General features: G+C 36.6%; 1 protein-coding gene and 1 pseudogene across 1 annotated transcript in view; one reads left to right on the top strand and one right to left on the bottom strand.

Moving 5' to 3' along the window:
- LOC114476221 (interleukin-1 receptor accessory protein-like 1) overlaps positions 1 to 20,428 on the bottom strand; it is a 316,582-nt gene that overhangs the window by 135,121 nt on the left and 161,033 nt on the right. The window lies entirely within an intron of this gene.
- LOC114476008 (eukaryotic peptide chain release factor subunit 1 pseudogene) lies at positions 12,643 to 13,485 on the top strand (annotated as a pseudogene).

The following is a 20,428-nucleotide window of genomic DNA, read 5'->3' as shown; positions in this document are numbered from 1 at the left end:
ACATATTTTTCAGATTGCCAAGTGTTTTTTTTTTTTTTTTTTTTAGATTTTCCCACTTGTTTTTTTAGATTTCCATGTGTTTTTCAGATTTCCACGTGTTTTTTAGTTTTTCAGATTTTTACACATTTTCCAGATAGCCAAGTGTTTTTTTTTTATTTTCCCACATGTTTTTTTTTGAGATTTCTACGTGTTTTTTTTTCCTTTTTTTTTTAGTTTTTCACTTGTTTTTAGTTTCACGTGTTTTTTTTTAGATTTTCACGTTTTTCTAGATTTTCACATGTTTTTTTTGATTTCCACGTGTTTTTTTTTAGATTTCTATATTTGTTTTTTAGATTTCCACATGTTTTCAAATTACACAAAAAATACAAGTAAAAATTGTGGATATATTAATGAATATTTTAAAGACAAATCTCTCCCCATACTGACGCACACACATGCACGGCGGAGTGCTTATGTGGGAGTTCTAGATGCTGAAAGGTCAAGAATCGGCCCACATCCTCCCTCAAAAGGAGGAGATGAGAACAGAGTGCTCACTGCAGGTTGTGGGTGGACAACACTGGAGAAAATACAGTAAATAGAAAGACTTTTCTACAATAGCTGTGCATATATGGTCAACGCGTCTTCGTTAGATTCTTTGAATAATTGACATTTGACATCAGAGCATACGCACGATATGAAGATGCAACCAACACTATTTATTTGATATAATTTGGCTTCTATCCCTCTTCCCTTCCTTTACGTACTCGCGATATCTGAGAACAAGATTTTACAGAGACTAGAACGTATCAAGACTCAGGCAAGACAAAAAATTTTGGCAGTCAAGACCAAGACAAGCCGAGGCAATGACACAAAATAAGAGGAAAATATACTGAACAATATAAAGAACAGACAAACAACAATATACACGTAATAACATCAAAAGCACACAAAATGTTACAAAACACTCACAAAATGTCACCAAAAACACAAGAAATGTCACCTAAAACAGACAAAATGGCACAAAAAAACACAAAATAAAAGGCAAATATACTGAATAGTAAAAAGAACAGACAAACAACAACAGCGTTCACAAAATAACACCAAAAGCACACAAAATGTCACCAAAAATACACAAAATGACACAAAAAACCATCAAAATGTCAAAAAAAACCAGACAAAATCATGATAGAAATGATCTTGATTAGAACATGAACTGAAAATACTTTTCATTTCTGGTCACATCTGACCAGAAATGATAAAAACTATAGAAATAAAACTAATCAAGAGGCACTAAATAGTGTTTCTTTCCACTTATTTACAAAATGTGATTTTTAAAAATGTGTGTTATCATTCATTCATTCCATCATCACGCTCTATCATTTTTTTTTTTACACAGAATTATGAGCAAAATGTTGTAGTCGGACATAAGGGGGTACTTGGATTCCACAAAGCCACTGCTCTAAACTCTGAGCTGAGGCTAAATTATATTCCAGAAGTTTCTCTCTTTGTGACTTAAGCATATTAAGATAAATGAGATGCACTCGGAGCCAAACTTGAACTGCTTTATTTATGTCTTAAATCAAATTTAGCACAAAGTGGTTCTCATGCACACTTTTGGAGCACAAATCCACTTATTTTGGCTTTTCCCTTGTATGGAAGTTCCATCTTCGCGATCACTATTCATCCTCCGCTGACCTGCTTTTTTCTGCCTTATCAAAACAAACGCTACCATTACAATAATCTGCTTTTATTGTTTCCCTGGCCGTGCTGTAATGTGTGTAAAGCAGACTCCTGCATCACTGCCACCCTGCATTAGCCCTAACGCTCCACGATGCTCTGGTAAAACATGAAATATGTTCTAATAAAGGTCTTATCAGGCAGACGAGTGGACCTAAGAGTTGTAGGCGAGGGTGCTTAAAGGCTCATGGTGAGTTTACAGGGGTTTTATGATGTCTGGCTTTTGGTTCTGGAAACATGTGATAGGGTCTGTGGAATGGTTAGTGGCTCATTGATGCACAATGGTCACGTTTATGCAGTGAATGAAGGTAAATCTACAATAAAAACAACAATAGCTTCCAGTCAAAATCAGTTTTAGGAAATCCCAAAAGACACAGGACGAATAAGCGCTGGTGAAATGCACAAAGAATGGGGTTTAGTATCATAGTCCTAAGCAATTTAGCATCCGAGGAGACATTTTAGGGAGACAAAATGACAAATACATCCAAAAGTAGAGAAAAATACACAAAAGGACAACAAAAATAACAGGAACATGTAAAAAAAACAGCAATGAAAATACTCGAAATGAAAACAAAATTACACAAACGCAACCAACCAACAGACAAGATGACTAAAACTAGACAAAAATAACCAATTGACATCCAAAATATATAAAATGACTAAAAAAACTTACAAAATCACAAAAATGTACACAAAAAGGACAACAAAATGAACAGAAACATACATAAAACTAGAAAAATCACACAAAAGGACAAAAAAATACAACATAAACGTACATTAAACAACAATAAAAAATACACAAAATGTTAACAGAGAGACAAAAGTTAACCAAAAAACAGACAACTAAACAAAAATGACATCAAAAATCCACAAATTAACTGAAAAAACATGAAATCACAAAAATATAAACACAAAGGAGAACAAAAATACACAAAATGACAACCGACAGACACAAAACTAACCACAAAAAAAAAAGATGACTAAAACTAAACAAAAAGAACAAAATGACATCAACAATACCAAAAACTTCTCAAAAAAATAAAAACATACAAAATATACACAAAAAAGACAACAAAAACAACATAAACGTACATAAAACTAGAAAAAATACACAAAATGACATAAAAAATGCAAAAAATGATAAAAAAAATAAATAAGTTGCAGAAAAATACACAAAAGGAAAAACTAAAAAATACCACAAACATACACTAAACGACGATAAAAAAAATACACAAAATGATAACAGAGACACAAAGTTAACCAAAAAACATAAAATATGACTAAAACTTGACAAAATGACATAAAAAATGCACAAAATAACTGAAAAAAAAAAACATAAAATCACAGAAATAAACATAAAGGACAACAAAAATAACAGACACGTATTAAAAAAACGACAACAAAAATAATAAAACAGAAATATAAGAAATGACAACAGAAATACTCAGAGTTAACCAACAGTTGCATAAGATGACTAAAATGGAGGCGTCACGTAGAAATAAATGACAAATTGGTTCATTCTGACAGAGCATTTCTGCAATAATTCTCTTATTTGGACCAACTTGACTAAATAAATGCCATATTGTGTTGTTTATTCTGTGTGTGTGTGTGTGTGTGTGTGTTTTTGTTGCACAGACTTCTGACAGCATGAGTAAGTGAGGTGGGATGAGGCAAGAAGCAAGACAAACGCGTTTCCTGACGAGTTCCGCCGTGTTTTTGAGCTCACGACTCGTGCTTTAACGTGAATAAGATTTGAAAAAAAAAAAAAAAAAAAAAATCCTCTCATTACGTGATGAAATCCAGTGAAACGGCAACAAATAAAGAGACGGTAACTCCAGACGAAACAGAATTACCTTCAGTTTGCCAGTAGTGGATCCTAACCTGAATTAGGACTGGTTTGACAAATTAATACCTTAAATTATGTCAATTTAGAGGAAAAAAACAACACATTTCATAGTTTGTATCAAGCAGCTAGCTCGAATGTAGCTAATGCTAACATCAATGTGCTAATAAACACGCAACTTCACAAACACACAGCTGAGGATGGATCTGTCTTATTCGATTCCCAACTAACAACCAAATATTTATTTTATCTAATGTAGCACATAATTAATTCAGACACAATAATAATATCCTAAATGATTAGCCGCTAGCTAAATGTTAGCTTAGCCGTTAGCCTGGATGTAAACACAAACTACAGTTAAATATTAATTAGATTAAGATAATAAACACTGTTTTTATTTGTATTTCAACTAAAATCATGAAGAATCGACACCAGGAATATGAATATTTATATCTTACAGCCACGTTATCAGAAAATCAGTTATGACCAAATAAAAATGTAATTCATTTAAAAAAATTCAAAAACAGTAAATAAATATAAAACCTGACACATTGATGGTTGGTACAATTAATGAAAGTAATAATTATATTTTTAATAAGAATTGGAAAAAATGCCAGTTACTGTAATCTTAATTGAGTGACATTATAGGCCCCTCCCACTGATCACAACCTGTTTTTTCTCCATCAGCGACCTGCTCCCATCTTATAAGATTCATCCAACACTATTTTGAAGTCAACAACATATTGTCTTTCCGCTAGAGCTGTTAGCATCGGACGCCACTAAATGTGGCGCCCTCTGAGAACACAAGGCATGATGGGTAGTTTTAACATTGATTCTTGTTTAGGGCAGGGCAGTCAACATGTGTATCAAATATGAAGCAGTTTGAACTTTGTATATTAGAGTTACATGCATTTTTCTATTATGGCATGCCATAGTTGCTAACAATGAACATGACCGTAAATGGCGCCAGTCAAAAACGCAAGGCATGATGGGAAACGTTTCAAGGCAGTCATGAATAGGCTTGGGCAAATGTCATTTGTGTGAAATTTGAGGTTGATTGAACTTTGTGTGTCGGAGTTATAGGTTTTTTTGAAATTGTGGAATGCTTCAGAAATTAGCATTGTAACTTTGCGACGGCGCCACAACCAAACCATTAAAGATACACAAATGATTTAATCTTTAGTGGGTCCTAAGTGTTCTGGTCAAGTTTGAAGCGAATTGGAAGCCCCTCAGATTAGTTTGCGCAAATGCGTTTTGCCATTTTTGACTCAAGACAGCTGACTTCCTGTTTGGTTTTGGGTGTGCGCCTTAATGCGCCGTGCGCGCATTTTTTTTGCGATTTTGTTTTTTTCATTATACCAGGTGAGTTTGCATTTTTATTCTGTATTCAGTTATAGTAACAGGTGCATGTAGTATTCATAGTTAAAACTGCAGTGTGTGAGTTTTGTGAGGCGCTCCACGCTGCCTCCTCCCCTCCTGAACGATACTCGTGTGTACGCGCACACCGTGGAACTGTTTGCGACGGTTTTCTCCATAAAGACTAGTGAAAATGTAGGAACTTTATCTTGAGCTATTGGAAAGTTTTTATTGCAGATGTTTTTAATAAGCTGTTTATTCCGTCCGTTCCCACTCTCTCTCTCTGACTTGGGGCGGACTGTGCTGATTGAAAGCGTTTCAACTAATACAATACAAAAAAAAAAAATGCATCATATTGATATTTCTGCTCCATAAACATTCTGGGCTGCTGGCGTAGAATAGCCGTCACATACTGTACTGTACATATTGTACTGTACATACGAATACAAAACACTTCTTTTATGTAACGTCACATGGGGCACAGTGCAGCGAGAGCTGTGACTCGGCCGCTCACGCTGTCTCGTCATTGGACCGGAAGTGTTGTGCATCACACCTGTCGAATGCAGAAGTGCATTTTCGTTGCCCGGTGCAACAAGCCAATTACAGAAAAATACACAATATTAACCGAAAAACTCGATAAAAATAAAATTACATCAAAAATGACTCAAAAATACATGTAAATAACGCAAATATACACAAACTGACTCAAAATTACACGTAAATAACAAAAAATATTACACACAAATACCACGATAATATACAAAATGACAATAAAATCTATTTATGTTGTGGGTCTGTAAAAAGTCTCCAAACGTCCCTGCTGGAGGCCACATGCCACCAGTTGGAGACATGTAATTAGCTTCTGCAAAAGCAGATTCACTCACTTCTTCCTGTGTTTGAGCAACTTTGTCACAACTGTCTCCCCCCCCCAAATAAAATAAAAATGTTCACTCTGCCGCTGCCACAGTATTTCTTCAGAGCTCCAAAAGAGAGCGTGTGAAAAACTAGGTCACTTTGAAGTTTCACAATTTCAAAAGCGCTAACAATCTATTTAGACCAGAACTTCACAACATTTCTTCCTCCCTCAAAGCACACGGTGAACATTCAACGTTTTTAATTCCAAAAAAAGTGACACTGTTTGACCAAATGATTCCATTCCTTCGCACGCAGCTCAGGCATTGTTGATACTTAACAGAGAATAACTCAATCCTCGCGCTGATTCAATAAATCCACGTGTCTGTCCTCTTTAATTCACACTGTTTCTCTGCCAAGTCATTTAATATGGAAAGTAGTCCCTGTTTGATCACCAAATACTGCAGAGGAACATTTAATACCCCCACAGTCTCTCAAACACCGCAGGAGCTTTTATTGTGAAAGTCGCCTTTTTAAGGCGTGGAAGTGTGTAACAATGACCAGTTCTGAAGGAAGTCTGGTCCCCGAGAAACGATCACACGCCTCGGCCTCGCCGTTCAACGGAAAAACAGAAAGTATGAGGAAAGTGTCGAACAGGACGAGCCTCGAGAGTTTATCGCAGAAGAAAAAGAAAAGAAAGTGGATTTATTAGAGGAAAAGTGACAAAGTTAGAGCTGATTATTAGCCTCGATAATTGGATAGAAGCAGGACGCCGTGAATGAGTCGTTCTGTGACGTAATCTCATGTGAATTCAGTGTAAAACCCAGTTTCAGCATAGAAATGTAAAATTATAACATTAGTTGACTATTAGCATGTTCAGTACAATTTCTATAGGTTTAATAGCCAGTTAGGTCGTCTAAAACAGGGGTTCTCAAACCAATTTCTCAACCAAACTGGGAGGGGGTCACCAGATGCCTTCAAGAAACTAACATTATTTTTGACAACAATTTGAGCCCATTTTTCTACTACACCAAACTAGCCATATTTTAACCTATTTTCATCACTTTTTCTTGCCATATTTTTAATGCATTTTTGGCACATGACCCCATTTCTGCACATTTTTTACACTTTCAAGACATTTTGAGCACTTTCAAACCCTTTCCATCACTTTCCCACCTAGTGTCCCATATGTTGACCCATTAGTGTCACTTTTAACCTCTTTTCACCATATTCGATACTCATTTTTGCCAGTTTCACCCAATTCACGATTTGTCATGCCCATTATTTGCCAGTTTAAACTAATTGTTCCTACTTTTCAAATTACATGACCCATTTATGCCACTTTTAAGCCAACATTGACACTTTGAACCCTTCGACTACCACAAAAACAACAGACAAAAATCTACAAAATGACGACAAAATCCATAAGAAAATATACTAAATCACGGAAAAATGCACAAAACATTTACAAACATATGCAAAAACTTTACAAAAACATTCAAAACAACTACAAAAATATCACTCTTAAACCCTTTCCACCACTTTTCCACTTAATGTCACATATGTCGACCCATTATTGTCACTTTTAACCTCTTTTCACCATATTTCTTGCTTATTTTTGACAATTTCACCACATTCATGATTTGTCATGCCCATTATTTGCCAGTTTAATCTAATTATTCCTACTTTTTAAATTTCATTACCCATTTCTACCACTTTTAAGCCAACATTGACACTTTGAACCCTTTTTATGTCCATTTTTGGCCAATAATTTACAACTTTTAACCAATTTCTGAGGTTTTTAAAACTCCATTTCACCACCTTTTCGACCATTTTGCATAATTAACTTTTCATTCATACATTTTGCAGCGTCTAGCTATTGATTCCTTGTTTTCTTTGGATTCAGTCCCAAGTCACTTCATTTCATCCCCACTCTATTGTTCCATGACCTCCGCTGTATAAGCGTCTCGTTCTTCACCGTTATTCCCCTCGTCTGCAGTGAAATTGATTAACATTGCTCGACTATGACACTGCCAAAACATTTGAGGACAAAACATCGCGCGCCGCGACGAAATGAAACTGTAATTACAGCTCAACCCTTTAAGAAAAACAACGCATCGCAATCACGGCGAAAGTCACGCGCACGTGTAATTGATGATTACCCCTGGCTGATCAAAAAAAGACTTAGTGTGGCTGCAGATGGTGATGACTGGGGTGTGTGTGTGTGTGTGTGTGTAAAAAGAAAAGAAGAAAATGGATGTAAATAATAGGTATCACTCAAACCATGAATATGTTGCTGATTCAGTTTGTGTTTGAGCGGTGGACGACTTTAAACGGCACAGCTTGGATTTAAAAGCATGGGCGTGTCATGAAACACAGTGACTGTACAAAATATATATGAGCAAGTTAAAACACACAAAAATACACAAAGCTACAGCAAAAATATCAGTAAAAATATAGAAAATGACAAAGGAAGTTAAAAAAAAAATCCTAATAGTCTTCATACTTTTTCATTTTTTTTCTATTTATATTTCTATTTAACCTCTATTATTGTATTGTTTATTTTATTTCCTTCACTGAACTTTATTTTCGGGTGTCTTTTGGGTATTCTGTGTGTTGCCTTATCTGAGCTGTAATGACAGTAAATACTCAAAATGACTACTAAAATAAACAACAATAATTGAAAATATACAAAAAAAACCATTGAAAATACTCAAAATAAATCTACAAAATTGTTGAAAAATATACAAAATTTCTTAGAAAATATGCAAACGTATGAAAAATACACAAAAAGATAACAAAAATACACAAAAACGACTTAGTAAAAATGTACAAAATGTCAACAAAAGTACACAAAGTGCCTAATAAAAAAAAACAAAATTACAGAACAATACACAGAATAACTACCAAAATAAATAAAGATGAGTACCAGAAAAACAGTAGTCCTCAAAACAAAATTCCATTTCATGAAGTTGGACGTTATATAACGCCTAACATAGCACACAAAGCTCCAGAAACACAGAAAACTACAACAAAATGCACAAAATGATAACAAACACACACTACTAAACAACCAGTTGATCACAGAATGACTTTAAAAAAGCAACATAGACAGTATAAAAGGACTTGAAACACACGCAAATGCAAAAAAAAAAAAATGCACAAAATGACATAAAATATACACAAAATGACATAAAAATACACAAAATGACTACTAAGATGAACAACAATCATGGAAAATTAACAAAAATACCATTGAAAATCCTCAAATACTTAACTACAAAATTATGGAAAAATGAACAAAATGTCATCAATAACACAAAAAATATAACAAAACAACACAATGACTCAAAAAACAAACAAAAAGGCAACACAAATGTGCCATGTTGACAAGAAAAATAGATAAGATTAATTCAAAAACACACAAAATATCTAATAACTCGAGAAAACCCACACAAATAAAAGAAAAAAACCCTTTTTTCTTTCCTGTATTAATGCTTAGATTGGTCATTATTCTAAATGCTACTATAAATGTTGATAACGTGGCCCTCGGACCAGAAAATCTCATTTTTTTGGGCCCCGCTCTGACAGAGGTTGCCCATCTCTGATTTAAAGCCTCTTGATTCAGGACACCCCCACACACAGACTAGAGATTACACAACATGACGCCTGTGTAATCCCACGCGACATCGATACATCAGTCAGAATCTACACAAATCCTCAATCCTCACCGAAGGCTGAAATCCCAGCAACGTATACAGACCTGGGATAGTCTATGGAGTGTTTGAGCTGCCAAATGACACGTGAACATCGCATACGTGCAGGGGCCGTTACACATCAAGGGGCTTGGAACGCTCCGACAACACAAAAACACATCTAGAATGTAGTGGAACAATAAGTGCCGGGTGCTGAATGCCTGTCCCTGTCATTGCTTTTATGCAGGTTGACACAATCGTTTCACCGCTTCAGGCGCTGACCGCATTTTGCTGCTGAACAAAGAAAAAAAAAAAAAAACAGGAAAAATAAAAGGAAAGCATCGCCATGGCAACAATTCTGCCATTTATAAGTTGCAACACGTGCGAGGACATCATCGTACAGTGTGAATCAGAGATACCTGCTGATGTAGAACCACTCTGCTGTCAATCAAAGCCCCATGTGGTGTTTTTTTTTTTTCTTTTCTTTGTAGCTTCTCTCATTTTTGAATCCAACAACTATTTAGCGTCATGATGGAATGAGTGATAATCATTTTGTTTGTTTTTGTTGTCATTTTGTATGTTTCTCTGTTATTTTTGTGTATTTTGTAGAGATCTTGTGTGTTTCGCTCTCATTTTGTTGTCGTTTTGTGAGTTGCTGGTGATATTTAGTGTGATTAGAGTTTTTAATTAAGAATAAACATGATAAAACCCCATATTTTTAATGCTTTTATTTGTTAATTTTGCTCTCCCTCTCCCTCAAGTACCCCCTGTAGTGCCATCACGTACCCCCATTTGAGTAACACTGCTCTATTATAATATCTTCTTGATTTCACAGTACATTTTCCTTTTCTCGTCTTTACTATGTTTTACTGTACTTTTTTCTTGTTCAAAATATTTCTTGAGCATCTGTAAAAAAAAAAGCAATTTCCCCCTGGGATCAATAAAGTATATCTAATTCTGATAGGTAGCCGCGTATTCTGCTGCTGTTTTGCATATATTTAGGTTTCAGTTTCACGCAAATCAAGTTGTGTGCAGAAAAGTTGTTGGACAACATCTCTAACAAAATGTTTACTCCATGGCCAGCAGAAACAGAACATCTGGCGTCCCACTGGATCCCACACCGGAGTCAGATCGATCGCTGACAGAGAAGCATTTCCTTCTTGAACAGCTGCCACATTGGTGTTTGTTTCCTACACCCTATTTCTTCACTTTATTTACTAGGTTCATGCAGTGTGTTGCTATAGAACAGGGGTGTCCAACTCATTTTTATTAATCAGGGGTCAAGTTTGATCTCACGTGGGCCACATAAGTGCGGAATCAAACAATTTCAACATTGGTCCTACTTTGCACTTCCATGTATATATGGTATAAAAGTACATAGTACATAAGGCACTGACTGTATTTATTTAATTTAGCGAACTTTTGTCAAATAATCTGGAGATTTTGAGAAGGATTTTTGGTTAATTTCAACAATTTCAGAGTAAAATGATCTTCCATCGTGGCAACCCCTGCACATTTCATAGAGCTAGTGACAAACTCCACTTATAAATCCGTTAAAATGTTTGTCACGGGTTCAATTCCAGAGGATTAAAAACTATGGCTCAGTCGAAGTAAAAATTATATTTCAGTGATTTTATTTCCAGCTCCACACTCCATAGTGTTACAGTGCGACGTATTTACAGTGCAGGGGAAAAAAATAGTGCCAGAAAAACTCTGAGTACTTACAATATTTACAACAGCAATTACATCTAGTACCAACATCCCAGCTAACTCTGCTCTTAGGAGGAAAATCTCTGCTTAGAAAGAAAACTCCAAACATAACATAAAATGGCATTGTTATTATTTCTCATCGTTATTAACACCTGGAAAATAGTTCTGTCCACATTACATGGGTGTACAACTATACGCTACATAAGGGGCTTTCTGGAAATGGTCCGATTTAACCCCAATGCCCACGCGTGGAGGCGGTACACAGGAGAGAGAGAGAAAAGTGACAAGGCGCTTACAGCCACTCTGTCACATTATTTCCTCCCTCTCCGAGTATGACGATGTGCGGCAACCTTGACAGACAGTCAGCTACCACGCTGTTCTTTACAGCCCCTTGTCGGATGTGGAACTGAAATGGTTGAAGGGCCAACACTGCCCCAAGGCTCACCGCAGAGGCATCAGTTTGGACAAGGAACCTCTGACTGAAGTGCGGACTTCTTATGACCAGTGAAGTATATGAGATGGGTCTTCAGAGTCAAGAAAGCGATTTCACAGGCCGAGTTTCTTTGGTCTTTTGCCGTCAGGCCCGTCAAGGGAGCAGCAACTGTGGCAAACTGTGGGACAAATCTTCTGTACCACCCGGCTATTCCCAGGAAGGACCGCACCTCCTTTTTGGTCCATGGCCGTGGGCAGTTGTGGATGACCTCTACTTTGTAAAGCTGTGGTCTGACTTCACCGTTGCCCAGACAAACCCAGAAATTTGAAGAGCAACGCTGGACATAGTAATGGACAAGAGCCAGGAAGGATCCCAGTTTGTCAAGGGCTTTGGAGGCATTGGGGGTATCTTGCAGCTACAGGGTGGATTTCCAGGGCATGGAGTATCAATGAGAGGATGACGAGTTCTTTGATTAGGATGATTACCAGGTAGTCTTGGACTGAAAATGGGAGAATAAGATTTAATGACTTAATGAAGAAAAAAGGAAAGGAAAATGCCAAGTCTCTTGCAGCAAATATGATGTGCAACTGTGTTGATCATATAAAACGCACACCTTTCCTTTCAATCTATCCATTGCACACACAAAGCTGCACACACACGTGTTCACACAGGCTGAAGAGGAGTGAGATCTTCTTTCATCCAGAGAGGAAGAAAGCTCTTCCTGAATTAACCCCAGCCTTGTGAGTGCTGGTTCCTTCCTCTAGTTGAATTGAAAGCACCTCAATTTTGTTATTTTTCTTCCCCTCCTCTCCCTCTCCTTTTTTGAATGAACAAAACAGCAAGTTCTCAGAGTCTATTACAAACCCTGTCTGAAGATGAACTTTTGGCCACTGACATACGCACCACAAGCTGCGTGCAGGAAACTGGACGGCAGAGTGACGTCATTCCTCAGACCACCGACGAGACATAGCGCAGCTAACCGAGAGGCCAGAGCGTAGCGGCGTTGTACGAGGTGCTGAAGCGTCTGCAGCAGAAAGATGGTGGACGACCCCAGCGCGGTGGACAGAAACGTGGATGTATGGAAAATCAAGTAGGTCATCAAAAGTTTGGAAGCCGCCGTGGTAATGGCACCAGTACAATATCCCTGATCATCCCTCCAAAGGACCAGATATCCAGAGTGTCCAAGATGTATGCTGATGAGTTTGGCATCAATTCCAACATTAAAAGTCGAGTCAACAGGCTCTCTGTGCTCGAAGTCATTACCTTGGTACGGCAAAGACTAAAACTGTATAACAAGGTGCCACCTAATGGCTTGGTTGTGTACTGTGGCACCAATGTCACAGAGGAAGGCAAGGAAAAGAAAGTCAATATCGATATTGAACCATTCAAGTCAATCAACACCTCCCTGTACCTCTGTGATGACAACTTCCATACTGAGGCATTGACGGCCCTGCTCTCTAACGACAGTAAGTTTGGCTTTATCGTGATCGATGGTAGCGGGGCGCTGTTTGGCACGCTGCATGGCAACACCAGAGAGGTGGAGAAGAGACTGAATTATGTGAGGAAAGTAGCAGAGACGGCTGCTCAGCTCGTTGTGTCCAACGACAAAGTCAACGTGGTTGACATCTCCTACCGAGAAGGCAGGCAATCAAACTCTCAGCGGAAGTCTTGTCTAATGTTAAGTTCATCCAAGAGAAGAAGCTCATAGGGCGGTTCCTCTGATGAGATCAGTCAGGATACGGGGAGGTACTGCTTTTGGAGTTGAAGACACATTTAAGGCCCTGGAAATGGGTGCCGTGGAGATCCTCATAGTCATAGCCAGTACCAACATCCCAGCCAACTCTGCTCTTACGAGGAAAATCCCTGCTAATAAACTGTAGCTCCTCCCCTGGGCAAAAACCAAATACAGTAAAGCAGGGGTTCTAAAAGAAAACTCCAAAACATAAAAGAAAATAATTACATTAACACCTTCAGTTCAGTCCATCATTGACATGAAGAGTTTCTATTTTTTAATACTGCCGACAGTTTTGTGTTTAAGTTCCCATGGAAATTTGCCAGATAATTTACACCCCTTTGCAACCCTACTGGGATATCCACAACTAAATTATTTGGTAATTTACACTGTTTTCTCTGTTGTTTTTACTTTACCATGCGGGCCGATTTGAATGTTGTTAAAGGCTCAGATTTGGCCCCCGGGCCTTGAGTTTGACACATGCTATAGACATCTCCGAACTGCAACATTTTTACATCTTTTTTATTGAAAATAATATCAAATCTGATGTATATACCAAACTAAATTTGTTTTCTACTTGTTTTAACATTAACGTTTACTATCTATAGAACATACAGTGTGAGTCTTTAGTATAAGACAAAGAAAGCTGCACTACAGCGAACTGATGAATTTAAAGGGAAACAGAGATACGCCACAAGCCTGAACAGATGGCTGTAAAAAAAAGTAAAAATAAAATGGATAGACGACGGAGAGACAGACTGGGAGAGAAATCTGGATCAGGCTGAAGAAAGAAAAAAATAGACCTCAAGTTCACTTTTGGGAATGCAGTAAAGTAGGACAGGCAAAAGTTACAATTCAAAAATACGAGGCCCAAAAGTAAGCCACAGGAGAGTAAACCACCAGAGCCTGGGAGCTACGCTAGCAGGACAAGTAAAAGAAACGTCCTCCCTTTAAAGTTTAAAGTCTACCTGAGGATGTGCACAAAAGGACTTTTGGAATCTTAATGATAAACTTTCCTGCTGCGTAAAGGAAGCCCATTTATGCACGTATGCAAAGAACTCACAGTTAAAGCAGAACCACCAGAAAGTGTCCGACTATGGGGAGAGATTTGTCTTAAAAATATTCACATATATCCACAATTTGCACATGTATTTTTCAGATTTTTCACATGCGTAATTTGTATGTCGATGAAAATTTAATAAAATGTGAAAATTTAATAAAACATGAAAATCTAATAAAACACTTGAAAATCTAAAAAACACGTGAAAAACTAATAAAATACAAGAAAATCTGAAAAACTAATAAAACACGTGAAAATCTAAAACACGTGAAATCTAATAAAACACGTGAAAATGAGAAAAACACAAGAAAGTCTAAAAAACACACGTGAAAAACTAACAAAACACGTGAAAATCTAAAAAACACGTGAAAAACGAATAAAACATGCGGAAATCTAAAAGACAACGTGAAAATCTAAAAAAACACACATGAAAAACTAATAAAATACATAAAAATCTCAAAAACACAAAAAATCTCAAAAACACAAAAAATCTCAAAAACACATGAAAATCTCAAAAACACGTGAAAATCTAATAAAACAAGAAAATATGAAAAAAACACGCCAAAAAATGAATAAAACACGTGAAAATCTGAAAAAAAGTGAAAAATGTGGATTTATTCATGGATATTTTAGAGACAACGAACCATAGATTCTGGTCCTGCAGATTAGATGCATTATATAATGTGATGCATTCTGATTTTTCACATGCGTAATTTGTATGTCGATCACGTTTCTGAAAAACACGTGAAAATCTAAAGAACACATTTGAAAATCAAAAACACACGTGAAAAACTAATAAAACGTGAAAAAGGGAAAAACAAGTGAAAAACTAATAAAACACATGAAAATCTAAAAACCACGTGAAAAACTAATAAAACATGTGAAAAAGGGAAAAACAAGTGAAAAACTAATAAAACACGTGAAAATCTAAAAACCAGGTGAAAAACTAATAAAACATGCGGAAATCTAAAAGAAAACGTGAAAATCTAAAAAACACGTGAAAAACTAATACAATTCTTGTAACTCTGAAAAACACGTGAAAAACTAAAAAAACACATAAAAATCTAAAAAAAACACATGAAAATCTCAAAAACACGTGAAAATCTAATAAAATCTGAAAATCTGAAAAACACGCCAAAAACGAATAAAACACGTGAAAATCTGAAAAAAAGTGTGAATTTATTCATGAATATTTTTGAGACAACTCTCTCCCCATAGATTCTGGTCCTGCAGACTAAATGCATTACATGATGTGACGCATTCAGTGGGTTGAATCTATACCATCACAATATAATATGACACCAACCCCCCATGGCTGATATGAGCTAATCTACAGCTGTAGCATACATGATATGCAGTAAATCAGCAGCTCGAGGAACATCTGTTGGATAAGCAAAGATACGTGTCACGAGTCTCAATCTCGACACGCAATTCTGAGGTTTTTTCCGTGAGAAACCTGGAGTGTAAAAAGAGGAAAGGAGGAGGCACAGAAACCAGGAAACACACTGGATGTGACATAAATAAATCATAAAATGTTGACCAGGCGTGTCTTTGGCCATGTGCTTTCACTTTGTTAAAAGATAAGAGTGTCAATGCAAAACACGCCACGTTTTATCGATCAGGGTCTAGGCTTTTGGCCAAAAGTCCATATCAAATGTTCAATAATAATCAGAGTGATTCCAGGTATGGGTTTCATTTTGATTTGGTATTTAATGTGTGTTTTTGCTCAGATACCTAATATTAGGCTGTTTTTACACTGCCTTTCACACGGGCACCATGTTAGTGACCACTGCCACTGACTTTGATTGGAAACGCTTTGATGCCGCCAGAAACAGTAGCTGGGTTTCCATTTTTCGCAAAATAAAAGCGATATTTCTAAATGCCGACAAAGTATAATTGTGCTTTGATTGTGTTTTCATTGGAGGCTGTTTTGGGGAGGAGCCTCGCAACTCCTGTGAAACCTCATCCCGCGAAACTTCGCTGCAGAAAGGCGGACGCTCCGTTGTTGTTTCACGTCTAACGTGGGAGTAATAATTTATAAGTATAACGCTAAAAAATGTTCGAGTCTCCTCTTCTGTCTACACGTACCGCGTCATGTTTACTCGGAGAGAAGTGGTCATGTGACCACGAAAAGGTGCGCTTTTGCGACACATTTCAATAACGAAATATCTGAAATTCGTCCTCATGAAAACGTCAACATTTTTTAGGAATTATTGAGTGTTTTTTTTCCTCTAAATTCCGGTGTTTCCATCACCAGTTTTTGTTGCGCTGTTTAGATTTTGCACATTTCCAAGGGTAACATGATAAAGTGTGCGAGTATATCAGTCCCTGCAGGATTTTCACTAACATTAACCTGATTTTGGGAATATTGTGAAGTTTCCTGGAATAATTTGAGGACAATTTAAATCCGTGATTCTCAAACTTGGCTCTAGTACCCCCCTTTCTCAAACTTTTGAATCCAATTCCCCCCTTGTCCGACGACCACATTTTGCTCAGAATTCTGTAAAAAAACAGCTAAAGAGCAGAATGATGGAACGAATGAGTGATAACACATTTTAAAGAATCTTATTTTGTAAATAAATGGAACAAAACAGTATTCAGTGCCTCCTGAATAGTATTATTTCTATAGTTTTTATCAATAACATTCCTCTCACTCCTGATGTGGGACCAGTTCATGTTTCAATCAATATCATTTTGTGTGTTTTTGGTGTCATTTGGTGTGTTTTGTTGTTGTTTGTTTCATTGTTTAGTATATTTTTCTCTTATTTTGTGTGTTGTTCATTTTATTTCAATTATTCTCTCTCAGTGTGTGTGTTTTTGGGGTCGTTTGGTTGTTTCTTATGTCGTTTTGTATGTTATTTTTGTGTATTTTGTAGCGATCTTGAGTATTTTTCACTCTTTTATTGTGTCTTTGTTGTGTTGCTGGTAGTAGTAGGTAGTTTAGTAGTAGTTTTTGGTGTAATTTTTGTGTATTTTGTTGTTTGTATCATTATTGAGTATATTTTTTCTCTTATTTTGTGTGTTGTTGCTATCATTTCAATTATTCTATCTCAGTGTGAGAGTTTCTGGTTGTTTCTTACTTCGTTGTGTATGTTTCTCTTTTATTTTTGTGTATTTTGTTGTAATCTTGTGTATTTTTCCCTCACTTATTGTGTGTTTGTTGTGTTGCTGGTAATAGTAGGCCTTTTTTTTTTTATCTCTTAGTGTGTGTGTGTTTTTGGTGTAATTCTGTGTATTTTGTTGTTATTTGTCTGTTCTTTTTTATTGTTCAGTATATTTTTCTCTCATTTTGTGTGTTTTTGTTGTTTTGTGAGTTGCTGGTAATATTTAGGATGATTATACTTTTTTTTTAAACCTAAAAATAAACATTATAAAACTTTATATTTGTAATGCTTTCATTTGTTAATTTTCCTCTCTCTCTCTCTCTCTCTCTCTCTCTCTCTCTCTCTAAATGTTAAACTTGAAGATACTGTTGTTAACTTGCATAAAAACGTACTGAGGACATGTTTTTTTTAATTATTATTAAGGGAAATAATCACAATTGAGTGCATTTTTGCAAAAAAATATAATGAAAAAAACCAAGTTTCCTATTTAACTAACATTTCATATGAAGGCAACTTGCAAAACGTTGGTCGCTTGGCAACATCGGCCAGCCTGGGGCGTCTGCAGCTGTCTGGTGTTGACAGGTTCATAGGTTCATGCTGTTTTTGTACCCCCCCCTCCTCCACACACACTTCTTTTATAAACACAGACTAATTAGGTTCATCCCAAGAGAAACACCTCCCTTCCTGTGGTCCGCCGACTACATCCTGAAGCCAGATATCGATTGTGCAAATCAACCGACTAATAAAAGTGAACCTCGTTCTTTTTCACAATTTACCGACATGCAACGCTACGATAAAACTGTTGCCCTGGTGATGACTTTTATCATGGAAAATTTGGTAAATCAATAGGAAAATCCCAATAAGAGCAATTAAAGTCACATGCCAAATACACGCTAAAGTTATTGTTTACTTTTTTTTTCAACAATTTGTGATTGTCATAAAAGCGTGGGAAAAACTGAACGCCCTGCAAATACTGTGGACTTTAATTAAATGTATGTATTCAGAAGGGCTGCGATATCTACAACTGAATTACTTGGTATTTTTACACAGTGATTCATGCTTTCATTCATTTCAACTTTATGCTGCCGGTCAAATTTGATGCTCTAATTGGGCCGGATTTGGCCCCCGTGCCTTGAGTTTGACACATTTGCTATAATAAAACTTTTTTGGCTTTATTTCCTCCTTTCTCTTACTTTTAAATCCAATTACCCCTTTGGCCAACTACAGCATTGTTCTCAGAATTATGTCAAAAAATCAACTGTAGAGCATAATGATGGAATTAATGAATGAATAACACATTTTAAAGAATCCTATTTTGTAATATTTTGTATATTTAGTGCCTCAATATATTTATTTCCAATTGTATTTTCAGTTCATGTTCTAAACTAATTTTGTGTGTTTTTTGTTCATTTTTATGTGATTTTGTTGTTATTTTTCTCCTATTTTGTGTGTTTTTTGTTGTCGTTTCTTGTGTTGTTGGTATTATTTAAATTATTCTCTCTGTGGGTGTGTTTTCTGGTGTGGTTTGGTTGTTTCTTATGTCGTTTTGTATGTTTCTCTGTTATTTTTTTGTGTATTTTGCAGTGACCTTGTGTGTTTTTCTCTTCTTTGTTGTTGTTTTGGTGTCTTTTTGTGTATTTTGTTATGGTTTGTCTGTTCTTTTCATTTTTTAAGTATATTTTTTTCTCTTATTTGGGTGATTTTTGTCATGGTTGTGTGAGTTGCTGGTAATATTTAGTATAATTATCATTTTTAACTAAAAATAAACATTATAAAACCCAATATTTTTAATGTTTTTATTTGATAATTTCCCCCTCTCTCTCTCTCTTTCTTTCAAGTACCCCCTGTAGTGCCATTGCGTACCCCCATATGAGAAACACTGCTGTAATACATGATCTTAACAGTGTAAAATATCATTTTTGAGGCCAAACACATGGCATGTGATGGAAATAAAAAAAAAAAAAAAAAAAAAGTAAAATCGATGCAGTCATGTAAGAAACCATTAGGGGCTGCAAAACAGAAGAAAATCCAGAGATCTTCTTCGTTGACAATCTTTTCAACTCATTAAACCAGCAGCTGCTGCAGCGGCTAATGGCGCAGGGAGCCAGGCCCCTAAAAAACACTTTGTCTTTGCTATGCTGCTGTCATAATTGAAATCAATATCAATACTGTGTCACTGCATGGATAGATGCTCAATATCTTCTATCTGGTGTGTGGCTGGCAGGGGGAAAGGAATGGGCTGGGGTAGTGTGTGTATGGTGGGGGGTGGGGGGGTGGGAATCTGAGTCTCAGAGATTAAACCTGAGGCTGCCAACACTGCTGCTGGCACAGGACCCCACTTTCTCTGCCTGGGAAACCCAGAAAAAGAAACTGAAATCTTTCCACAATGGAACATTTTCTGGACACTTTGGTTTCATTGTCGTCGACATCCTGTCGGTTCATGGCCGTCGCCCAGGACGACGCTACGCGAGCGGACGCCCGCTACCGGCGCGCCGCGCTGTGCAAATTGATTCAGTTTTGACGGATACATAAAAAGCCAGACAATGGCAGCTTGCACGCCGACTAACATTGTTATTCTAGTGTTGACGGGATTCTTCCTGGAGTATGAATATGTGCTACTGCTCTGTGTAGCTGGAGCACAATAGAAGTGGGACTGGGATGTTGGAAATTTCAAGTCGAAAGAAATGTGTTTGGAGTCGCAGGCGGACACTGGAAATGGGAGCAAGTTTTAAATAATGATGCTGATGCTTTAAATCAGGGGTTCTCAATCTTAGGGTCGCAAAACACTGGGAGGGGGTCGTCAGATGCCTTCAAGAAACGAAGAATTTTTTTTTTTTAACCTTTTTCTGCAACTACACCAAACTTGCCATATTTTTAACCTATTTTCATATCTTTTTCTTACCATATTTTTGCTCTTTTTAATGCAT

Source organism: Gouania willdenowi, chromosome 2, assembly GCF_900634775.1.
Source record: "Gouania willdenowi chromosome 2, fGouWil2.1, whole genome shotgun sequence".
NCBI lineage: Eukaryota > Metazoa > Chordata > Actinopteri > Blenniiformes > Gobiesocidae > Gouania > Gouania willdenowi.
Note: the sequence above shows the minus strand (reverse complement) of the source record. Positions and strands in the feature narration are given on the sequence as shown.